The sequence below is a fragment of the Limanda limanda genome, chromosome 9 (genome assembly GCF_963576545.1).
Source record: "Limanda limanda chromosome 9, fLimLim1.1, whole genome shotgun sequence".
Classification (NCBI taxonomy): Eukaryota; Metazoa; Chordata; class Actinopteri; order Pleuronectiformes; family Pleuronectidae; genus Limanda; species Limanda limanda.
Genome location: NC_083644.1, coordinates 607,501 through 630,000, shown reverse-complemented (window position 1 = coordinate 630,000; position 22,500 = coordinate 607,501). Strand labels below are relative to the sequence as shown.

Sequence of the window (22,500 nt, the reverse complement as noted above, 5' to 3'; positions counted from 1 at the left end):
ATATTTTTTCAACTCTGACATTGTTATTGTTATTTTTATATTGTTTTCTGGATTTTGAATAACTTTTCTCAACCTGCCTCTGATCTGTAGTTTCAGGTTCATGTCCTGACTTAGTTTGGTGGATTGTTCTAGAAACTACATTACCCATGATCCTTGGCTACATCCCTTGATATAGTCGTAGTAACATGTTGCTTCTGATTCATCTTGTAACTCTGGCGCTCGTCGCTCAGTCAGTTTCACGTCGGCTCGCTGGAGAGAGAGAGAGAGAGAGAGAGATAGAGAGAGTGTGAGAGCGAGAGAGAGAGAGAGATAGAGAGTGTGAGGGAGAGAGAGAGAGAGAGAGAGAGAGGGAAATCAACAGGAGAGAAAGTGATGGAGGCTTTGTATTAAAACATGAATCTTCAAGTTGGAGCGTTTATCTTTTAACAGAGGACGAGGTGTCTCATTCAGAAGACTGTGTGTGTCTGTGTCTGTGTGTGTGTGTGTGTGTGTGTGTGTGTGTGTGTCTGTGTGTGTGTGTGTGTATGTGTATGTGTGTGCGCTGGTGGTCTGGGCTGTATTCATTATTTAGTGAGAGCTATTACTGGGGATAAGAGGCTTCTCTCTTTCTCTCTGTCTCTCTCTCTCTCTCTCCCGCTCTCTCTCTCTCTCTCTCTCTCTCTCTCTCTCTCTCTCTCTCTCTCTCTCTCTCTCTCTCTCTCTCTCTCTCTCTCTCTCTCTCTCTCAGGACCGTATCGATTGCTTTAATTGCCCCGAAAGATTGTCAACTCTTAAGATAGATATTAAAACGCCGACGAGGCTCAGCCAGGATGCATGGAGCTAACAGCTCTGTGTGTGTCTGTGTGTGTGTGTGTGTGTGTGTGTGTCTGTGTGTGTGTCTGTGTGTGTCTGTGAGGATGGAGGATTGGCTGAGTGGATGCAACACGTCCCAGGCCGAGGCCGTGCTCCGCCCGATCGATGCCACGCTGGTGAACACACGAGGTGCTCTGCAGCGATCACAGACAGGAAGTGAGAGAGGAGAGAGAGAGGGGGGGGGCGAGCGAGAGGAGTGATGGGAGCGGGGGGGGGGCTGGGGGGGGGCTGCCAGCTGGTTTGTCCTTTGTTTGCAGATCAATATGTTTGGGAAAAAGTTGTTATCCACTCGGTAGCTGGATGTGACTGCTAGTGTCGCACATGGTCATGGCTCAGAGAACACACAGACACACACACACACACACACACACAGCCACACGCACACACACACACAGACACACACACGGATCACATTGGGCTGTGTGTGTCTGTGTGTGTGTGACAGTGATCGGTGTCACCTCACGGATGAGGTCATCTGAGGTGACTGACAGCAGCGACCTGCCGCTCTGCTGCACACACACACACACACACACATCAGGTCATTGTGTCTTTATTTAAGACACAAGTCACCTAAACATCAGTAACACAAAGTGAAACATCAACTGATCCCCTGTGGGAAACACCCGTCTCCTGGATCAGCTGTGAAGAATTCAAACACAAACACACACGTTATGATCCTGTGGAGACACACACATTATGATCATGTGGAGACACACAAGCTGTTTGATCCTTTGTCGTGAACATATGAACGTTTGTATTCAGTTGATTCTTAATAACGTGTTTTAATCTCACGCAGACAAACACAGATGAGTTGAAGAATAAAGTTTATTACAGAGTCATAAACTTTCTCTTTCCCTCTGATTATTGAATTGATTGGATCAGTTTCTCCTCCGGCCTCCGGCTCGTCCCTCAGGTTGTGTGTTGTCTTTTCTCCTGGAGGTCGGAGGTCAGAGGTCGGAGGTCGGAGGCTAAATGCAGAAGCCGGTCTGGGATTAACCAGCTGAGTCACTGAGACTCGTTGTGCTGTGTGACCTCAGCTGACCTCTGTGACCTCAGGTGGTTTCAGGAGACGTCTGCTGAGACGTTCTGGAAGTGAAGCTGTAATCCTGACCTGCTCCTCCAAGGAGGAGGAGCTGAAGGAGGTGACGAGCTGTCGTTCTGTGTGGTAGCAGGAGTGTGTCTGGGTTTGGAGAGGAGACGCAGCTGAGGAGGAGGCGCAGCTGAGGAGGAGGCGCAGCTGAGGAGGAGACGCAGCTGAGGAGGAGACGCAGCTGAGGAGGAACTCCCACACGATTAGGGAGGAAATCCTCCAGTAATCCAGCAATCCTTAGATTTAAAGACATTAACCTGAGGAGACGCTGCTCTCCTCACTTCACCTCCTTCACCTCCTCACTTCACCTCCTTCACCTCCTCACTTCACCTCCTTCACCTCCTCACTTCACCTCCTTCACCTCCTCACTTCATCTCCTTCACCTCCTCACTTCATCTCCTTCACCTCCTTCACCTCCTTCATCTCCTCACTTCACCTCCTTCACCTCCTCACTTCACCTCCTTCACCTCCTCACTTCACCTCCTTCACCTCCTCACTTCACCTCCTTCACCTCCTCACTTCACCTCCTTCACCTCCTCACTTCACCTCCTTCACCTCCTCACTTCACCTCCTTCACCTCCTCACTTCATCTCCTTCACCTCCTCACTTCATCTCCTTCACCTCCTTCACCTCCTTCATCTCCTCACTTCACCTCCTTCACCTCCTCACTTCACCTCCTTCACCTCCTCACTTCACCTCCTTCACCTCCTCACTTCACCTCCTTCACCTCCTCACTTCACCTCCTTCACCTCCTCACTTCACCTCCTCACTTCATCTCCTTCACCTCCTTCACCTCCTCACTTCACCTCCTTCACCTCCTTCACCTCCTCACTTCACCTCCTTCAACTCCTCACTTCATCTCCTTCACCTCCTTCACCTCCTCACTTCACCTCCTTCACCTCCTCACTTCACCTCCTTCACCTGCTCAATTCACCTCCTTCACCTCCTTCACCTCCTCACTTCACCTCCTTCACCTCCTCACTTCACCTCCTCACTTCACCTCCTTCACCTCCTCACTTCACCTCCTTCACCTGCTCAATTCACCTCCTTCACCTCCTTCACCTCCTCACTTCACCTCCTTCACCTCCTCACTTCACCTCCTCACTTCACCTCCTTCACCTGCTCACTTCACCTCCTTCACCTCCTCACTTCATCTCCTTCACCTCCTTCACCTCCTCACTTCATCTCCTTCACCTCCTTCACCTCCTCACTTCACCTCCTTCACCTGCTCAATTCACCTCCTTCACCTCCTTCACCTCCTCACTTCATCTCCTTCACCTCCTCACTTCACCTCCTCACTTCACCTCCTTCACCTCCTCACTTCACCTCCTCACTTCACCTCCTTCACCTGCTCACTTCACCTCCTTCACCTCCTCACTTCATCTCCTTCACCTCCTTCACCTCCTCACTTCACCTCCTTCACCTCCTTCACCTCCTCACTTCACCTCCTTCAACTCCTCACTTCATCTCCTTCACCTCCTTCACCTCCTCACTTCACCTCCTTCACCTCCTTCACCTCCTCACTTCACCTCCTTCACCTGCTCAATTCACCTCCTTCACCTCCTTCACCTCCTCACTTCACCTCCTTCACCTCCTCACTTCACCTCCTCACTTCACCTCCTTCACCTCCTCACTTCACCTCCTTCACCTGCTCAATTCACCTCCTTCACCTCCTTCACCTCCTCACTTCACCTCCTTCACCTCCTCACTTCACCTCCTCACTTCACCTCCTTCACCTGCTCACTTCACCTCCTTCACCTCCTCACTTCATCTCCTTCACCTCCTTCACCTCCTCACTTCATCTCCTTCACCTCCTTCACCTCCTCACTTCACCTCCTTCACCTGCTCAATTCACCTCCTTCACCTCCTTCACCTCCTCACTTCATCTCCTTCACCTCCTCACTTCACCTCCTCACTTCACCTCCTTCACCTCCTCACTTCACCTCCTCACTTCACCTCCTTCACCTGCTCACTTCACCTCCTTCACCTCCTCACTTCATCTCCTTCACCTCCTTCATCTCCTCACTTCACCTACTTCACCTCCTCACTTCACCTCCTTCATCTCCTCACTCCGCCTCCTTCACCTCCTCACTTCACCTCCTTCACCTCCTCACTTCACCTCCTCACTTCACCTCCTTCACCTCCTCGTTGTGAGCTTTGACCTGATGTGTCACATGACAGGAGGCGGAGCCTCATGGTTTTGATCGAAGATCTGAAGTTTGTATCAAAGCCGACGAGCTGCTGTCATCTGTTACCTGACCTGACCTCACTGTACCGTGTGTGTGTGTCTGTGTGTGTGTGTCCGTGTGTCTGTGTGTGTGTGTGTCTGTGTGTGTGTGTGTGTGTGGTTAAGGTGCAGGTTAAATCCCCTCTGTGCTTGGAATTGGACTTGACCTGATCCTGCTCAGAGTCTGTGATCTGTTCCCTTTCAACCTGTTCACACACTGCTGTCCTCACATGACACACACACACACACACAGACACACACACACAGACACACACACACAGAGACACACACAGAGACACACACACACACACACACTCACACACACAGACACAGACACACACACACACACAGAGACACAAACACACACACACACACACACACACTGAGGTCAGACAGTGTGATGGGTCAGGTCTGCTCCACGTTGTCGACCTGCTGTGTCTTGAGTGTGGTTCTGCAGCGGGGGTCACAGGGGTCACGGGGTCACTGGGGGTCGGTCGTGATGTCATCATGGTGACTCGCCGTCTGTGTGACAGAAGGGGGAGGAGCCTCAGACCAGCTGACCTAGGATCGGTCAACCTGTCGTTCTCTGTGATGATTTAAAAACCTCCAGCGAAGTTAGTTTCATATTTGACACTTTTCCTCCTCGTGGTTTCCATGGTGATCGTCATCCAGCTTCCTGTTCTGTTCAGGTTCTGAACAGGAAGTGACCACTTCTGTACAGGAAGTGACCACTGCTGAACAGGAAGTGACCACTGCTGTACAGGAACTGACCACTGCTGTACAGGAAGTGACCACTGCTGAACAGGAAGTGACCACTGCTGTACAGGAAGTGACCACTGCTGTACAGGAAGTGACCACTGCTGAACAGGAAGTGACCACTGCTGTACAGGAAGTGACCACTTCTGAACAGGAAGTGACCACTGCTGTACAGGAAGTGACCACTTCTGTACAGGAAGTGACCACTGCTGAACAGGAAGTGACCACTGCTGAACAGGAAGTGACCACTGCTGTACAGGAAGTGACCACATCTGTACAGGAAGTGACCACTGCTGTACAGGAAGTGACCACTGCTGTACAGGAAGTGACCACATCTGTACAGGAAGTGACCACTGCTGTACAGGAAGTGACCACTGCTGTACAGGAAGTGACCACTGCTGTACAGGAAGTGACCACAGCTGTACAGGAAGTGACCACTGCTGTACAGGAAGTGACCACTTCTGTACAGGAAGTGACCTCAGAGGAGACCAGGCCGGGGTTCTCAGGGTTCTGCAGTGAAACAGTTTTAAACTTCGTGGTGTTGGTTCTGCAGCAGAACCCAGGAGGGGGGGGGGTTCTCTCTGAGCAGAGGAGGAGGCGTCGGGGGGGGGGTGGGGGGGGGAGCACTCACATTAGAACTGCTCCCGTCCAGCAGCAGATTCCATGTGACCTTGCAGCGCAGCTCCACTCACAAGTGCTTAGGATAATTTATATATAAAGTGTGTGTCTGTGTGTGTGTGTCTGTGTGTGTGTGTGTGTCTGTGTGTGTGTGTGTGTGTGTGTTGGGGAGGCTGGGAGGGGGGGGTGAAAAATGGCCATTTCCATCTCTAGGTGGCCGGGGCTCTCCATTACCAAAATGGGCTGAGTCACTGCACCGCAAGAATTTTAATGAGCAGCCCGGGCCCCCCCGACTTTCTCCCTCTCTCTCTCTCTCCACCCCCCACCCCCACCCCCCCACCCCCACCCCCCCACCCCCCCCTTCCTCCCCCTCTCTTTCATCCAGCCTCTTATCTCATGATGCAGCAGATTATTCCATTGACTTATTCAAGGGCCTGCACTTTATGATCATGAATTTTACTGTGAGGGGCTGAACGTGTCCTGCACATCTACTGAGCTGCATCGCCTCCTCCTCCTCCTCTTCCTCCTCCTCCTCCTCCTCCTCCTCCTCCTCCTCCTCCTCCTCCTCCTCCTCCTCCTCCTCCTCCTCCTCTTCCTCCTCCTCCTCCTCCTCCTCCTCCATCGGCCCATCTCTGGTTAACTACAGTCTGACCTGAGACCTGTTATAAATCTACTGACAGAACGAACAGAACCTGCTGCTTCCTGAGTCGACTCCAGTTCGATCTCTGGATGTTTTCTGCAGCAGATGTTTGAAGTCAAAGTTAAAAACATTGAAACAGCTTCTTGGTCAGAACCACAGCTGCTTCCTCTACATTCAACATCACCAGTGGTTTGGATCAACACGTCCGTCACGTGTGAGAAACCTCGTCCACTCGCACATGTTACTATGAGGCTGCAGGAAAAGTTTAATGTCCAGAGACAGAGACTCAGACATTTGTTCTCACAGACAGAACCTGCAGAACATGTCAGGAACATGTCAGGAACATGTCAAGAACATGTCAGGAACATGACAGGAACATGTCAGGAACATGTCCAGACTTCAGTGCAGGTGTGAAAACGTCTTACATGAAACAAATCCTCTACAACCAACTCCTCGGTCTTGGGTCCGGAGCTAAAGTAAAAATGTTCCAAGCATATAAACTTTAAAAACAGATACTGGAGAGAAATGAGGCCGTGGAAGCATCTGCTCTTCATCACATTCTTTATTGAATTATCTCCATTTTTCTCCCGAACAAACAAATCAGCAGAGATGTGGGTTGAGCTGCAGCCAGTGACTCACACAACGTGTGTGTGTGTGTGTGTGTGTGTGTGTGTGTGTGTGTGTGTGTGTGTGTGTGTGTGTGTGTGTGTGTGTGTGTGTGTGTGTGTGTGTGTGTGTGTGTGTGTGAATTGTTCTCTTAGGGACATTATAAACGATCATGATCTCTAACGTCCAACTTTGACCTCAGGTTGTGTCAGAAGAAGTAAAGTAGTGACACAGTGTGACACACACAGACACACACACACATACACAAACACTAAATCCCCCCCCCCCCCCCTTCAGACAGGAAAAAGCAGCTCTAAATCCCCTCCAACAATAATGAGCCTAGCAGTGGAGGATCAGCCACCTTATCCTTGCTAAGGTTGTTAGCGCTTCAGAACAAGTCATTCGCAGATCCTTCACACAGTCACACACAGCACTTCCTTTAGTTTCAGTCTTTCTCACTGAGTAAAATAGATTATTCACTTTAAACACAATAGAGAAGTTATTTATTAGTTGAAATGTAATTGTGTTAGTTTCTGCAGAGTCTTAAATAGTGTTAAATTCAATCATCTGATCTGTGAGCCTTTAAAACTCTTTGATACTTTAAAAAGTTATTTAGTTTACGTCTTAATTGTGTTAGAGTTTGTTTAAATCTCTTCTGTGTGTTGTTTCTCAGTGACACAGATATGAACATGATCTGATAACTGATCTACAAACTCTCAGAGCTGCTCTCAGGTCAGCTTGTCTGAGACAGGACCTGCTGCTTCACCTTCAGTTCTGATGAAGTGATTCTGAGACTCTGAGATTCATCACAGATGTTAAACTTCCTGCATTGTGTCTTTAAAAGTTAGAAAATGAACTGAACTGAGTCATTAGCAACTAGTGGGATCAGAAGAGTGATTCTGCAGCAGGTGAATGGGACCTGTTCACTGACTGAGTCGATCACATGATCTCGTGAAGCAGATACAGTTCAGCTTCAGATCCGAGGCAGAAACAAACATGGAGCTGATATGAAGTGAAGGCTCTTGGTTGTTGAACCGACACGTTTCTCTGTTTCACTCGTAGTTGTTTCTCAAAGCTTCTGCTGTTCTGCTCCTTCATAGAGAACTGCAGCAGAGACGAGATCTTTATAAACTGATCCGAGCTCCATCACGTCTCTGGAGGATCTTTGCTTTATGTCTTGATTATTCCATCTTCAGGATGAAAAACTTCTTCTGTAGAACACTTCTGCTGTTCCTCCTCACACAGAGAAGCTGGATGATACCAAAGAAAAGTCTGTTTGTGTACTTGTACACAGTTCACTGGTACTCGAGTACTGCTGCTGGTAACAGGCGTCCCCCCCCCCCCCGGGCCCCGGGGCCCCTCCTGCCTTACAGATGCCAGTGCAGATGGGACCCTCCTACCTGCCCCCCCACCACCCCCTCTGTCTTATAATCCATAAATATGTAATTTGCTCAGCTGTCACCATTAAATATGCATATGAGAAGCAGGCGTTTGTTATTGTGTTACTGCGGGTCATTAACCGCCCGACGCTGAGGAGGAGGAGCAGGAGGTGCAGGAGGAACAGGAGGAGCAGGAGGAACAGGAGGTGCAAGAGGAACAGGAGGAACAGGGGAGAATAACAGAACATCTGAAAAGGTCTGAGGAGGAGGACGGAATTCAGAAAAAAGAAAGAGCAGGAAGAGAGAGAGAAACTCAGTGGAGACATGAACCTGATGAGGAGATGAGGAACTGAGGAGATGAGGAACTGAGGAGATGAGGAACTGAGGAGATGAGGAACTGAGGAGATGAGGAACTGAGGAGCTGAGGAACTGAGGAGATGAGGAACTGAGGTGATGAGGAGCTGAGGAACTGAGGAGATGAGGAACTGAGGAGATGAGGAGCTGAGGAACTGAGATGATGAGGAGATGAGGAACTGAGGAGATGAGGTGATGAGGAGCTGATGGAGGCGTTGTGACCACAGGTGTAGATGTTGTCGTGTTGTGGGTCCACATAGATCCACTCTGTGTAGATCGACCCCCCCCCCCGGATTGACCAGACGTCTCCACACAGAGGAAATGGAGATTGATTTCATTGGTTGAGTTTGGTCCATGTCCCATCTGCTAACATGGAGGAGGAGGTTTCTGACCTGCAGTCCACCACCAGGGGGCGCTCCAGAGGACACACACAGACAGACACACAAACTGAGATCAGGAGCTCAGTGTCTTGGCCAATAGAATCAGCTTCATTAGAGCTGTCAGACTTAAGACACTTTAGACTCCCTCTCTCTCTCTCTCTCTCTCTCTCTCTCTCTCTCTCTCTCTCTCTCTCTCTCTCTCTCAGGTCGTTGAGTTCTCTCCACCTCAGAAGGAGTTAAGCCATGATCTTATCTCACACACAGACACACACACACAGACACACACACACACACACACACACACACACACTCTCACACACATGTATCATCTGCTACAAGCATTCCCTGCAACCTGATCCCTGTGTGTGTGTGTGTGTGTGTGTGTGTGTGTGTGTGTGTGTGTGTGTGTGTGTGTGTGTGTGTCTGTGTGTGTGTTGCTGTGGTAACTCCGTTCTGCAGCCATTAATATTCCACTTGTTGTCGAACCCTTAAATCAGTTCTTCAGTTTCCGTTTGAATCAATATTATAATTGTGGTTATTTTCTTTGCAGAATCAACATTGTTCAACAGAAACATTCACATGAGGATTATTATTATTATTATTATTATTATTATCTCCAGAGATTTTATGAACATCAAGAAAAACTTTAAAGATGAACTAAGCTGCTCTGTGACCTTTGACCTGCAGCTCTGATTGGTCCATGTGAAAACTTCCATGTTGCTCCTCCTCTCGTTTCTCATGTTTCTTCTTAAAGTATCTTCATCTCCTCTCCTTTCCTCCTCTTCCTCTCATCTTCTCATCTCCTCACCTCTTCTTTCCTCTCTTCTCATCTCCTCACCTCTCCTTTCCTCTCTCCTCCTCTCCTAACCTCCTCTTCCTCTCATCTTCTCATCTCCTCACCTCTTCTTTCCTCTCTTCTCATCTCCTCACCTCTCCTTTCCTCTCTCCTCCTCTCCTAACCTCCTCTTCCTCTCATCTTCTCATCTCCTCACCTCTTCTTTCCTCTCTTCTCATCTCCTCACCTCTCCTTTCCTCTCTCCTCCTCTCCTTTCCTCCTCTTCCTCTCATCTTCTCATCTCCTCATCTCCTCATCTTCATCTCCTCTCCTTTCCTCCTCTTCCTCTCATCTTCTCATCTCCTCATCTCCTCATCTTCATCTCCTCTCCTTTCCTCTCTCCTAACCTCATCTTCATCTCCTCTCTCCTCCTCTTCCTCTCATCTTCTCGTCTCCTCACCTCTCCTTTCCTCTCTCCTCCTCTCCTAACCTCATCTTCATCTCCTCTCCTTTCCTCCTCTTCCTTTCACCTTCTTGTCTTCTCACCTCTCCTTTCCTCTCTCCTCCTCTCCTTTCCTCCTCTTCCTCTCATCTCCTCATCTTCATCTCGTCTCCTTACCTCCTCTTCCTCTCATCTTCTCATCTCTTCATCTTCATCTCCTCTCCTTACCTCCTCTTCCTCTCATCTTCATCTTCTCTCCTTTCCTCCTCTTCCTCTCATCTTCTCATCTCCTCATCTTCATCTCCTCTCCTTACCTCCTCTTCCTCTCATCTTCATCTTCTCTCCTTTCCTCCTCTTCCTCTCATCTTCTCATCTCCTCATCTTCATCTCCTCTCCTCACCTCCTCTTCCTCTCATCTTCTCATCTCCTCATCTTTCCTTTCCTCTCTCCTCCTCTCCTTTCCTCCTCTTCCTCTCATCTTCTCGTCTCCTCACCTCTCCTCCTCTCCTCCTCCTCCTCCTCCTCCTCCTCCTCCTCCTCCTCCTCATCTTGTCTTCTCTCCTCCTCCTCTTCTCTCCTCTCTTGGCATTGTGGGAAGTGGGGGTGCTGGTGACTTGTCTTGTTAGCGGGAATAGCAGGGTGCATTGTGGGAAGTGGGGGTGCTGGTGACTTGTCTTGTTAGCGGGAATAGCAGGGTGCATTGTGGGAAGGCGCTGTGTGTGTCGGGGGGGTCGTCTCCAATCATCTGTTTGCTTCCTTTAATTCCAGCCGAAGGTTTCGGCCGCTGCCATTGATTTTCTTTTTCTTCAGCCGCTGCAAAATGGGATTGGACTCTGTACTGTAGACCTCACACTCTTCATCCTCCTCCTCCTCCTCATCTTCCTCATCTGCATCCTTTCACCCTCCTCTTCCTCCTGCTCTTCCTCCTCCTCTTCCTCCTCCTCGATCTCCCAACTCACTGATTTTCTTTCTCTACAGCTTAATTTCACTTGTCAAACATGAACGGTTAAATCCTGACTCTCATGCCTCCTGCTCTTCCTCCTCCTCCTCCTCCTCCTCCTCCTCCTCCTCCTCCTCCTCCTCCTCCTCCTCCTCCTCCTCCTCCTCCTCCTCCTCCTCTCTACGTCCTGTTTCACTTCTTGTTCCCAGAGTTTTGAAATCATAACGTTGGAATAAGAGAACTGTGACTCGTCCTTTGAGAATGAAAACACTCGTCTCACAATAAACTAGAACATGACGACAAGAAAACAGATTTTTAAGTTACTGAAACAAACAATAATTCAGAATCAGAAGTTATTTATTGTTTGTTTTCTTCACATGTGAGTAAATGTGGATGAGTGGAACCCAAAGCTCGTCCTCTTCCTCACACTGTTGCTCCTCCTCCTCCTCCTCATGTGACCTCTGACCTCTCACCTCCTGGTTTCCTGGTGGAGAGTTTGCCGTGGTACCGACCTGAATGTGTTTGTTGCCATGGAGACCGCTCCACACCAGAGCCGCTGCATCTTTTATCAGATATTTATTATTTCATAATTTCACAGAATGGACGCAGTTTAATGATCTTCATTAAAAAAACTGAGGAGTTCATTCACACAATCATCATTATTAACAAACTGTTTCCATTCTGCTCCGCCCACCCAGTCCGACCTCTGACCTCCCCTCCCTGCAGCTGTGTGTGTGTGTCTGTGTGTGTCTGTGTGTGTCTGTGTGTAGCCTCTATAGTGTAACATTGAAAGCTCTTGAGGCCGGTGAAGACTTCAAGGCATCTTTCAGATTTCTCCTCTCTTTGTCCTCCTGCTCCTCCTCCTCCTCCTCCTTCCTTCCCAGCATGCCTCAGTAATGAGAGCTCAGTAAAGGACCATAACAATTACAATTCTCCAACTTCACATAACTTATATATAATATAAAATGATAAATGCTCAGTCCTAATGAGACGGATGTGACTCAACCTTCATCCAGCAGCCGTCCTTCAGCCGGGCCCGGTCCCAGCCAATCACAGCGAGTTAGAGACTCAGTGAACAACACAACGACCAAACTGGGGATTGAACCTAGAATCACAGAGCGAACCGCTGCACCACCGTGCCGCCCCGTGACCAAACAGTTTCCCATCAAGGTCTCAAGGTGTGTGTGTCTGTGTGTGTGTGTCTGTGTGTGTGTGTGTGTCTGTGTGTGTGTGTCTGTGTGTGTCTGTGTGTGTGTGTCTGTGTGTTAAATGGAGGGCAGGAGTCGAGGTGAAGAATCCACATTCTGATCCGCTTCATAAATCCCTGAACTGAGCAGATTTGATGTTGTTTCTAATTCAGCGAGCGGGACCGCGGCGTCGGCGTCATCTCTAATACGTCGACACAATAAATAAATTAAAGCCATAATGTTCTTTCCGTCTTCAGCTCTATTTTTAGTAAAGAGGACGAGCTGCGGAACCAGAAAGGATTAGAATCTGTTTGATGTGGTTCCACTCTTTAACGTCTGAATGCGATTTCTGGTTTTATTTGTTGCAGTGAGGGAGGAGGTGGAGGTGGGAGTGAGGGTGAGGGGCGACTGGTGTAGATATATATATATGTGTGTGTGTGTGTGTGTGTGTGTGTGTGTGTGTGTGTGTGTGTGTGTGTGTGTGTGTGTGTGTGTGTGTTCTTCATGTTCTCCTCTCGGTGCCTTTCGGGGCGGCAGCAGGAAGACGATGCCAAGTGAAAGCCTGGGAGACGCTGCTGGTTTCACCGCTGCTCTGTGTGTATTTCTCTTTGTGTGGTTTGTGTATTTCTCTTTGTGTGGTTTGTGTATTTCTCTTTGTGTGGTTTGTGTATTTCTCTTTGTGTGGTTTGTGGACGGCCCGGCGGCCCGAGGCCAGAGAGACACCAGCGCTGCCGAGGACTGAACAGAGACAGGGAGGCATTATGGGAGGAGGGGTGGGGGGGGCAGATGGGTCTTAATTGGAGGTTTTTCTGGTGCGTCGCTGGGGGGGGGGTGGGGGGGTGCAGTCAGGTATCAAACGGCCTTTTACTGCTCACTTCCTGTTCTCAGAGGGAAGGAAATGTGCTTTTCAAGGATTGACTGGAACCCTGTGTGCAGCTGAGCATGCTGGGAGATTCCTCCTGCCGTGGTGGAGAAGAGGAAGAGGAGATTCCTCCTGCCGTGGTGGAGAAGAGGAAGAGGATGAGGAGTGAGTCCTGCAGTTTGTCATCAAACCTTCAGATTCTCTTCCTCAAGAGTTTCAACAAACCCAGGATTTAAATCAGTCAAAGTTCAAAGTGTCTCGTCCACTTCACAGAGAACAGGTTTCATCCTGAGCTGCAGGTCAATCGTCTCGTTAGTCTGCTTCTCCTCTGACCTTCCTCCCTCTCGTTCACGTCCTCCTCCGCTAATCCTACCACGTTACCCCCCCCCCCACACACACACACACACACACAAACACACACACACACACACACCATGTGGAGCAGATTATTCGACCATAGAAGAAGAAAAGAGGAACAAGTGTATCGGACAAAAGCTAACGTCCAAACACTGAGGGCCCGACGGGAGCTCCTATTCAGGCGCTGAAGAGCCTCTGGTCTCTGGTCCCCCCACCTACAGACAGCTTGACCTCTGACTCCCTCTGTCTGGACCCCCCCTCACCCCCCCCCCTCTCCCCCGGCAGTGTTGTAATTTGTAGAGTATAGAGTATAGTCAAGTGTTGTGGCTTCTCTAGGTTTGGTAACAGAAAGAAACGTCTTCAGGGACACGATCATGAAACCTTCAACTTGACCTGTAGTGACCTTTGGCCATTTCACGACCGAGCCTGCTTTTATTTTGAAGGCGACAACAACAGTGCTAGAGCTGTGTGTGTGTGTGTGTGTGTGTGTGTGTGTGTGTGTGTGTGTGTGAGAAATATTCGCAACTTCCTGTCTAATTTTCGCTCTCTCTCTTTCTGCTGCATTCTGGGTAATCCATATAGTTGAGCTATGGACAAACTGTACACACACAACACACACACATACAAACACACACACACATACACACACACACACACAAACACACACACATACACAAACACACACACATACACACACAGAGTGATTAATGGCAGTAGAGTCTATCGCAGATTTTGGTGAAATCACTATAGATAAAGCACTGCAGTGTGTGTGTCTGTGTGTGTGTGTGTGTCTCTGTATGTGTGTGTGTGTTATCTAAACCAGACATCCGTTCTTGCTCGACCACGCAGGGAGAAGGAGGAGAGAGAGGTGAGTGGAGGTGAGACAGAAAAATCTGATTAAGTTTCCCAAACCCTGAAAGTAGCCAATCAGAGAGAGAGTTGCTGATCTTCATCATCGCTGCTGCACTCGTTCTCCTCTTCCTCCTCTTCCTCTTCTCATCTGTCATTTGTCTATCCAGATAAAATAAAAAAACAGTAAAGAAATCTGTGGTTTGTTGGAGTGGAACTGGAGTGGACGGTGTTCTGGACTCTGATTGGATGTTGGCGGTCTGATAGTGGGCTCTGATTGGAGTCCTCAATCTCAGCAGCTCTGAAAGTAATCAATAATTTATCAGAATTGATCAACCTGCAGAGGAAGAAGGATAGAAGCTAGGAAGAGATGGAGGAGGGGAGAAAAGATAAGGGGAGGATAAGGAGGAAAGGGGAAGGAAAGATTGTAAGGGAGGAAGGAAGGAGGTGAGAGAGGTGGAGATATCCACTGAGGAAGGAAGGAAGTGCAGAAGAAGAACACATGTGAAAAAGCGGAAGAGGAGGAATGACAGGATGGAGCAGGAGGACGTGAAGAAGAAGGAAAATGGAAGAGGAAGGGAGAGGATCTAGTTTCAGGAGATTAAGGGAAGGAAAGAAGTGAGGAAATGAGGAGGAAGGAGAAGATGGAGACAGATGAAAGACAGAAAGAAAAAGTAAACACAATTTATAAGGAAATAAGAGGTGTAAAATTAGAGAATATGAACTTAGGAAGTATGAAGAGAAAGAGGAGGAGACACGGAGAGAAAGAAACACGAGGAGGAAGTGAAGGAAGGGGGGGGAAGAGTAATGGAAGGTGAAAAGGGAAGGAAGAGATATACTTATAATACCTATAATAAACTTTCTGTATGCAGCACTTTTATAAAACAAAGTTCTTTACATGAATAAACAAGGATCCACATGTCAGAGGAGGCGGGGCTACAGAGGGGGCGGGGCTACAGAGGAGGTTCTGTTTGGAAGAAGAGATGGAAACAGGAAGCAAAGAAACAAAACAAGTTGTTATGACAACAGGGAAACTGATCTTCTTCAGTTTGTGTATATTGACTTGTGTGTGTGTTTGTGTGTGTGTGTGTGTGTGTGTGTGTGTGTGTGTGTGTGTGTGTCGTCCATTAGAAGCTATAATTATGGTAAGTGAGGCCGAGCTGGGATCGATGCAGCAATTCATCAATCAGATTCCACCCACCGAAACAACACAGCATCTTAATGTGACCAGATGTTTCCACTGACCACACACACACAATTATTCATTGATATTAAAACGTAAACCCAGCTGTGGAACAGGTGAAGCCTCAGAGTGAAACACGTCCCAGGTTCTCCCTGCAGAGTGATCCCTCTCACCGCACTAAACATCCACTCGTCACCTCCAGCCTTTAATCAAGCCATTACCATGGCAACCGGACCAATGTTTTAATATAGTGTAAACATGATGATAAGAGTCGGATATGAATCTTCTCCAACATCACAAAACGTCTTTGTCGACACTCGGGATCTTTGAAGACAAACTGGCTCCTCCTTTGAAAACGTGTTCCTGGATTCATCCCGTTCTGCCCGATGATAACCACCGACCAGAGGTCAGAGGTCAAACACATTCAAATGTATACAGCCGTTGATTGGCCGGTTTCCAGCTGAGGGCACTAGGGGGTGTGGGGGGGGGGCAGAGACCCTGACCGACGGCTGCGGATTTAAATACGGTTTGTTGGAAGGTTCCTGGATGGTTTTTGGAGGGTGTTTGTGTGTGTTAATGTGTGTGTGTGTGTGTCTGTGTGTGTGTCTGTGTGTGTGAGTGGTGGATGGCTGGTGATGGCGTTGAGCCTCTTTTGTTCTGGCAGAAGGTGGCGAGTGGCAGCGGCTCAAAGAAAACAGACAGAAGCTTCAAAATGGTTGCCAACGCTTTAAGATGGCTGCCAGGCTGGAGAGAGAGAGAGAGAGAGGGCAAACACACACACACACATACACAAACACACACACACACACGTACACAAACACACACACACACATGACACAAACACACATAGAGGCCGTGGCATGGGATGAGTATCATTGTGTGTGTGTGTGTCAGACCAAAAATGTTGAAAGTGTGTGTTTGTGACTGAAAATGTGAAGAAATCTGTGTTTGTTGAGTGTATGTGTGTGTGTGTGTGGGTGTGTGTGTCTATGTGTGTGTGTGTGTGTGTCTATGTGTGTGTTGCATTTGGCAGCAGCTCTTTGGCAGCGGCGGCTGGTTGGGCGTCCAACAATGGAGACGGTTAACAGGATTCTCTCTCTTTTTCTTTCTCTCTATTTTAAACTCTGTCGGAGGGCGAGAGACATAAACTACAAATAGAGAAAAGGAGAGAGAGAGAGAGAGCGGCTGGGTTGATGAAATGGCGGCGTGTTGGCAGCAGCGTCTCGCCGCCACAAAGCCTCGTCTGCCTCGTCTGTGCGTGCGGATTTATTTCATAATTAATGGAATACAAATCATACACACGCTGTCACACACACTTTTAATCCAGCAACAACACACGCACAACAACAACACACACACACGCATGTACCGAGTGATTTGGCCGAGGTCGTGGCGTCGGTGCTCGGTTGCCCGCCGCGGGTCGACGTGTGTGTTCGGGTCGGGGGGGGGAGCGTGAAAGGGCTTCCACAAAATGGCGTCCGGTGGGCGACGTCAAAATGGAGGCCAGAGGTGTCGGGTGTTTGAGATTCTACAAACAATTCATCACAAAGAAATAGAAACGCTTCATTAGATTCAACAGAAAATAAACCTCGGATTTTATTTTGGCGAGGTGCATCAGAGGCTCAAAGAAGTGTGTCTCTCAGTGTGTGTGTGTGTGTGTGTGAGTGTGTGTGTGTGTGTGTGTGTGTGTGTGTTTGGCTGGCGGACCCGGCGGTGCTGCCAGGGTTCAAGATGCCAAGTCGAGGTCCTGATCCTCGGAGCTGCCTGGATACACAAAACAAACGCACCCCCCCCCCCCCCCCCCCCATCTTCGGCTTTTATTGTGATTTTGATTCGGTTTTGATTTCTTGTTTTTGTTATTTGATATTTAATTTAGTGTGTTTGATATAATGGGCCTTTTTTTATCCATTTAATGGTCACGAGTTTAATTAAAGACGCAGACAATAGTAATAATAAAAAACTCAGTAATGTATTTATGATAAATAAAACACCAACAATAACCAAAGAACTGTTTGTTAATTCACAATTAAATTGAAATTCTTATCTTGAGAATATTGATGAATCATTTCCTATTATTTTAGCACAAATTTTGAAGCTGCAGAATTATACAACATTACAAATAATCTGGAAACAAAAATACTTTAAAACAATTATTTTATTTGATATGTACTTTATTTAAAAAAAATTGATATCGATTTATTGAAAGAGAAATTGTAAAATAACTGACAAGCTGTGACGACCAATAGAAAACTGATAATACAGATAAACTGAAAACATCTGTTCAGCTGCTTGAAACAAACTCACCTGCAATCGTTTCTTTACTGATTTCTGCTTTTGTAATAAAACATAAAGTCATTTGCTGCGTCCGTCTAATAAATTAATATCTGTGTTCAAACTCCCTTCAGCCACTTTCATAGAATAAATACAATTTAAAATTTATAATAGGAATAAAATAAATCTCTATTATCTCTATTAGTTTGAGAATTGATGTGAATCAAAGACCCAGTCGTGTGTGTGTGTGTGTGTGTGTGTGTGTGTGTGTGTGTGTGTGTGTGTGTGTGTGTGTGTGTGTGCGTGTGTGTGTAGAGTAGAATATGAATAAAGGTAATTTATTCTGAGATGAAGCGGAGACGCAGACGCAGCTGATTTGTGGCCTTTATAAAAATGAATGCATACATCTCCTCATTTCATTAAAAGCTGAATCAGTCGCTGCTCAGATCGATACGAGGACCAGGGGGCGCTTGTTTTACTTTCTCTATTTATTTTACTGCTTGTACCCGGACGGGCGGGAAACTCTGATCAAACTGAAGCTTCCAGTAAAACCAGGTCGACGTCTCGACTTCGTTCAGAATGTTTGAAACGTGTGTGAAGCTTCGAGCCGCTCTCTCTCTCTCTCTCTCTCTCTCTCTCTCTCTCTCTCTCTCTCTCTCTCTCTCGCTCCTGTGTATTGTTGGCTTGTCTCTCGCCCCAGTCAACACTCGAACTCTCTCAGCCAAACACAGAAGGGAAAAAAGAGAAAGATGCTGGCGGCCAAAACAGTTTCTTTTTCAGTCGTCTTTTTTTCCTCCTCACTTCTGTCGTTCTGCCAACAGACGACCACACGATCCCAGTGTGACTCGGCCAGAGAGAGAGAGAGAGAGAGAGAGAGATCTGTAAACATAACAAAATATCTGAGTGAGACAATGGACACAGCTTCAGTGGGAGAAAGTAACTAAGTACATCTACTCAAGTACTGTACTTCACACTTGAACTGCTCTACCCGTCTGCTTTAGTTACAAGTTACTTTAAGTTTATTTGAATCTTTGAAAAATCTAAACATGGTCAAAGATGATTCAGTTAATTATCGTCAGCGTGTTTTTAATATTTATTCCATTGAGATTTGTTTGGCTCGTCTCAGAGTTTCAGACGAGGAGACGCTGACGTCCTCTGACCCGAGAGACAGAAACCATCATATTCTGTCTCCTGCAAACAAGAGTGAAGAAGCAGACGTGAACAAAAATGTCCTGAGAAACCTCCAGGGCCTCTTCAGAGAGACCAGGCCTTCTCTCTGGATCCGTCTCTGGACTCGCTCTGGATCCGTCTCTGGATCTTCTTCCAGTCTCTGGATCCATCTCTGGATCCGTCTCTGGATCTTCTTCCAGTCTCTGGATCCGTCTCTGGATCCGTCTCTGGATCCGTCTCTGGATCTTCTTCCAGTCTCTGGATCCGTCTCTGGATCTTTTTCCAGTCTCTGGATCCGTCTCTGGATCCGTCTCTGGATCTTCTTCCAGTCTTTGGATCCGTCTCTGGATCTTCTTCCAGTCTCTGGATCCGTCTCTGGATCTTCTTCCAGTCTCTGGATCTGTCTCTGGATCCGTCTCTGGATCTGTCTCTGGATCCGTCTCTGGATCTTCTTCCAGTCTCTGGATCCGTCTCTGGATCTTCTTCCAGTCTCTGGATCCGTCTCTGGATCTGTCTCTGGATCAGTCTCTGGATCCGTCTCTGGATCCGTCTCTGGATCCGTCTCTGGATCTTCTTCCAGTCTCTGGATCCGTCTCTGGATCTTCTTCCAGTCTCTGGATCCGTCTCTGGATCTTTTTCCAGTCTCTGGATCCGTCTCTGGATCTGTCTCTGGATCTGTCTCTGGATCCGTCTCTGGATCTTCTTCCAGTCTCTGGATCTGTCTCTGGATCCGTCTCTGGATCTGTCTCTGGATCCGTCTCTGGATCTGTCTCTGGATCCGTCTCTGGATCTGTCTCTGGATCCGTCTCTGGATCCGTCTCTGGATCTTCTTCCAGTCTCTGGATCTTCTTCCAGTCTCTGGATCTTCTTCCAGTCTCTGGATCCGTCTCTGGATCTTTTTCCAGTCTCTGGATCCGTCTCTGGATCCGTCTCTGGATCCGTCTCTGGATCTTCTTCCAGTCTTTGGATCCGTCTCTGGATCTTCTTCCAGTCTCTGGATCCGTCTCTGGATCTTCTTCCAGTCTCTGGATCTGTCTCTGGATCCGTCTCTGGATCTGTCTCTGGATCCGTCTCTGGATCTTCTTCCAGTCTCTGGATCCGTCTCTGGATCTTCTTCCAGTCTCTGGATCCGTCTCTGGATCTGTCTCTGGATCAGTCTCTGGATCCGTCTCTGGATCCGTCTCTGGATCCGTCTCTGGATCTTCTTCCAGTCTCTGGATCCGTCTCTGGATCTTCTTCCAGTCTCTGGATCCGTCTCTGGATCTTTTTCCAGTCTCTGGATCCGTCTCTGGATCTGTCTCTGGATCTGTCTCTGGATCCGTCTCTGGATCTTCTTCCAGTCTCTGGATCTTCTTCCAGTCTCTGGATCTGTCTCTGGATCCGTCTCTGGATCTGTCTCTGGATCCGTCTCTGGATCTGTCTCTGGATCCGTCTCTGGATCTGTCTCTGGATCCGTCTCTGGATCTGTCTCTGGATCCGTCTCTGGATCCGTCTCTGGATCTTCTTCCAGTCTCTGGATCTTCTTCCAGTCTCTGGATCTTCTTCCAGTCTCTGGATCTGTCTCTGGATCTGTCTCTGGATCTTCTTCCAGTCTCTGGTTGACGTTATTATCGAGGAACTTTGATCCTCTGATGATTTAGATTTAAAAGTAGCGAGACACAGAGTGTGAAGTGGACACATATCGCTCTCTCTCTCTTTTCTGTCTTTTTGGGAATCATCCAGTAACCCCCCCCCCCCCCCTCTTCATGGAAAAAGGGCTGTTCATTTTGGGAGAGAGAGAGAGAGAGGGGGCGGACGAGCCACCTCCAGGGACATAGAGTTTGACTTTCCCACAGAGAGAGAGAGAGACCTCTGCCCTCACTCTCTCTCTCTCTCTCTCTCTCTCTCTCTCTCTCTCTCTCTCTCCTTCTCCTCTTGATCCCATGAACAAAAAGAAATCAGTGTGTGTGTGTGTGTGTGTGTGTGTGTGTGTGTGTGCGAGTGTGTGTGATGAAGTTGTATTTTGAGAACTAATTTTGAAAACTACATTTACAAACTAAAAGCCAGAACCTTTATATTTTAAATCCGGCTTTTATTTTGAAGAGAAGCATGGATCTTAATGTTAATGTTCTGATCTGAGACTTTTACTTTGAAAGAGATACAGAAAGTCAAAATATAAGTAAAGCCTGCAGGACTTATTCTACTAAGGGAACTTTATTTTGAAGGCTGGATACAGAGAGTTTTTATTTCTGTTTTGGAAGCCCCCTCACCCCCCTCCTTGTGTGTGTCTGTGTGTGTTAGTGTGTGTGTGGGGGGGGGTGTGTACAGGGGGCCCGGTCTGCTCCCACGCCTCATTAGCATATTTAATTAACCTGGTCGGAGGGGGGGTAATCGTTGAATAAGTCGGTAGGGGTGCTGGGGTGGGTGGGGGGGGCAGTGTGTGAAAGTGCCCTCCAACACACACCCATCAGCAGCACCCTGCACCCCCCCCCCCCCCCCTGCACCCCCCCGGTTGTCGTGGTTTCAGCCTGATGCTCTTTGTTTTAAGCTGCTGAAGCGAAGAGACACAGTGAACAGCATGCAAAACAAGGCTGATAAATGCTGCACTGTGTGTGTGTCTGTGTGTCTGTGTGTGTGTGTCTGTGTGTGTGTCTGTGTGTGTGTGTGTCTGTGTGTGTGTGAGCAGCTGAACAGTGCAGCCTTTGATCAGGTTTGAGTTTAACGTGGACGGATATGATACGTTAAAAAACAGAGTTATAGTGTTTCCACAAAATCCTGGTTCTGGTCTGATCTGGATCTGAGTCCTGTGTTGGTGTGTGTGTGTGTGCGTGGGTGTGTGTGTGTGTGTGCGTGCGTGCGCGTGTGAGTTTTCAGGTTTATGTTGATTGTTTTTTGTCGCTTGGTTTATTTCATTTTATTGTCATTGCTGTTATTATTTGATTTATTAATGTGGTTGTTTGAGCCACGGACTGTAAATAAAGACGATGTGACAGCTCCATCAAGTGTTCCGATCGCCCCCTGGTGGCTGGCTGCAGAATAGGTTGTAAACTCCTCCTCCTCCATGTTGGCAGATGGGACATGAACTAAACAAAAGAATCAGATTAGATGTTAACTCATGTTGAGAGATGGTTTCTGTCACTTCAGCTCGTTCTTATCTCTGATGTTTCTCATCAGTTCGGTTGTAATTAGTTATTGATGATGTAAGAACAGGCTGAGATGAGATGATTGACAGCTGACACATGGTCGTCAGGCAGATGTATGGGCGGGGCCTCAATACCTGGCTCCACCCACTCCAGCTCACACTGTAAATTATCTGAGAGATTCTACATCATCTTGTTCTTTTTCAGTTAAATATTCAAACCTAAGACAACGTGTTTTTGTGGCTTCATCATTACACACGTGTTCAAAATGTTTAGTCTCATTACCCACAATTCATCCTGTTTTCTAACAGTCGTTTCCAGTCAAAGCCGTTAGATAATTACATCTGATCATAATTAAGAAGTTTCACTTCTATTGGAAACGTCTGATGAAGTGAACCTGACTCAGTTCCATCCATCTGCGTCCGGTCCTGAGTCATGGCCCC

General features: G+C 47.8%; 1 protein-coding gene across 1 annotated transcript in view; it reads left to right on the top strand.

Moving 5' to 3' along the window:
* nfia (nuclear factor I/A) overlaps positions 1–22,500 on the top strand; it is an 85,003-nt gene that overhangs the window by 39,013 nt on the left and 23,490 nt on the right. The gene's annotated exons all lie outside the window — the stretch shown is intronic.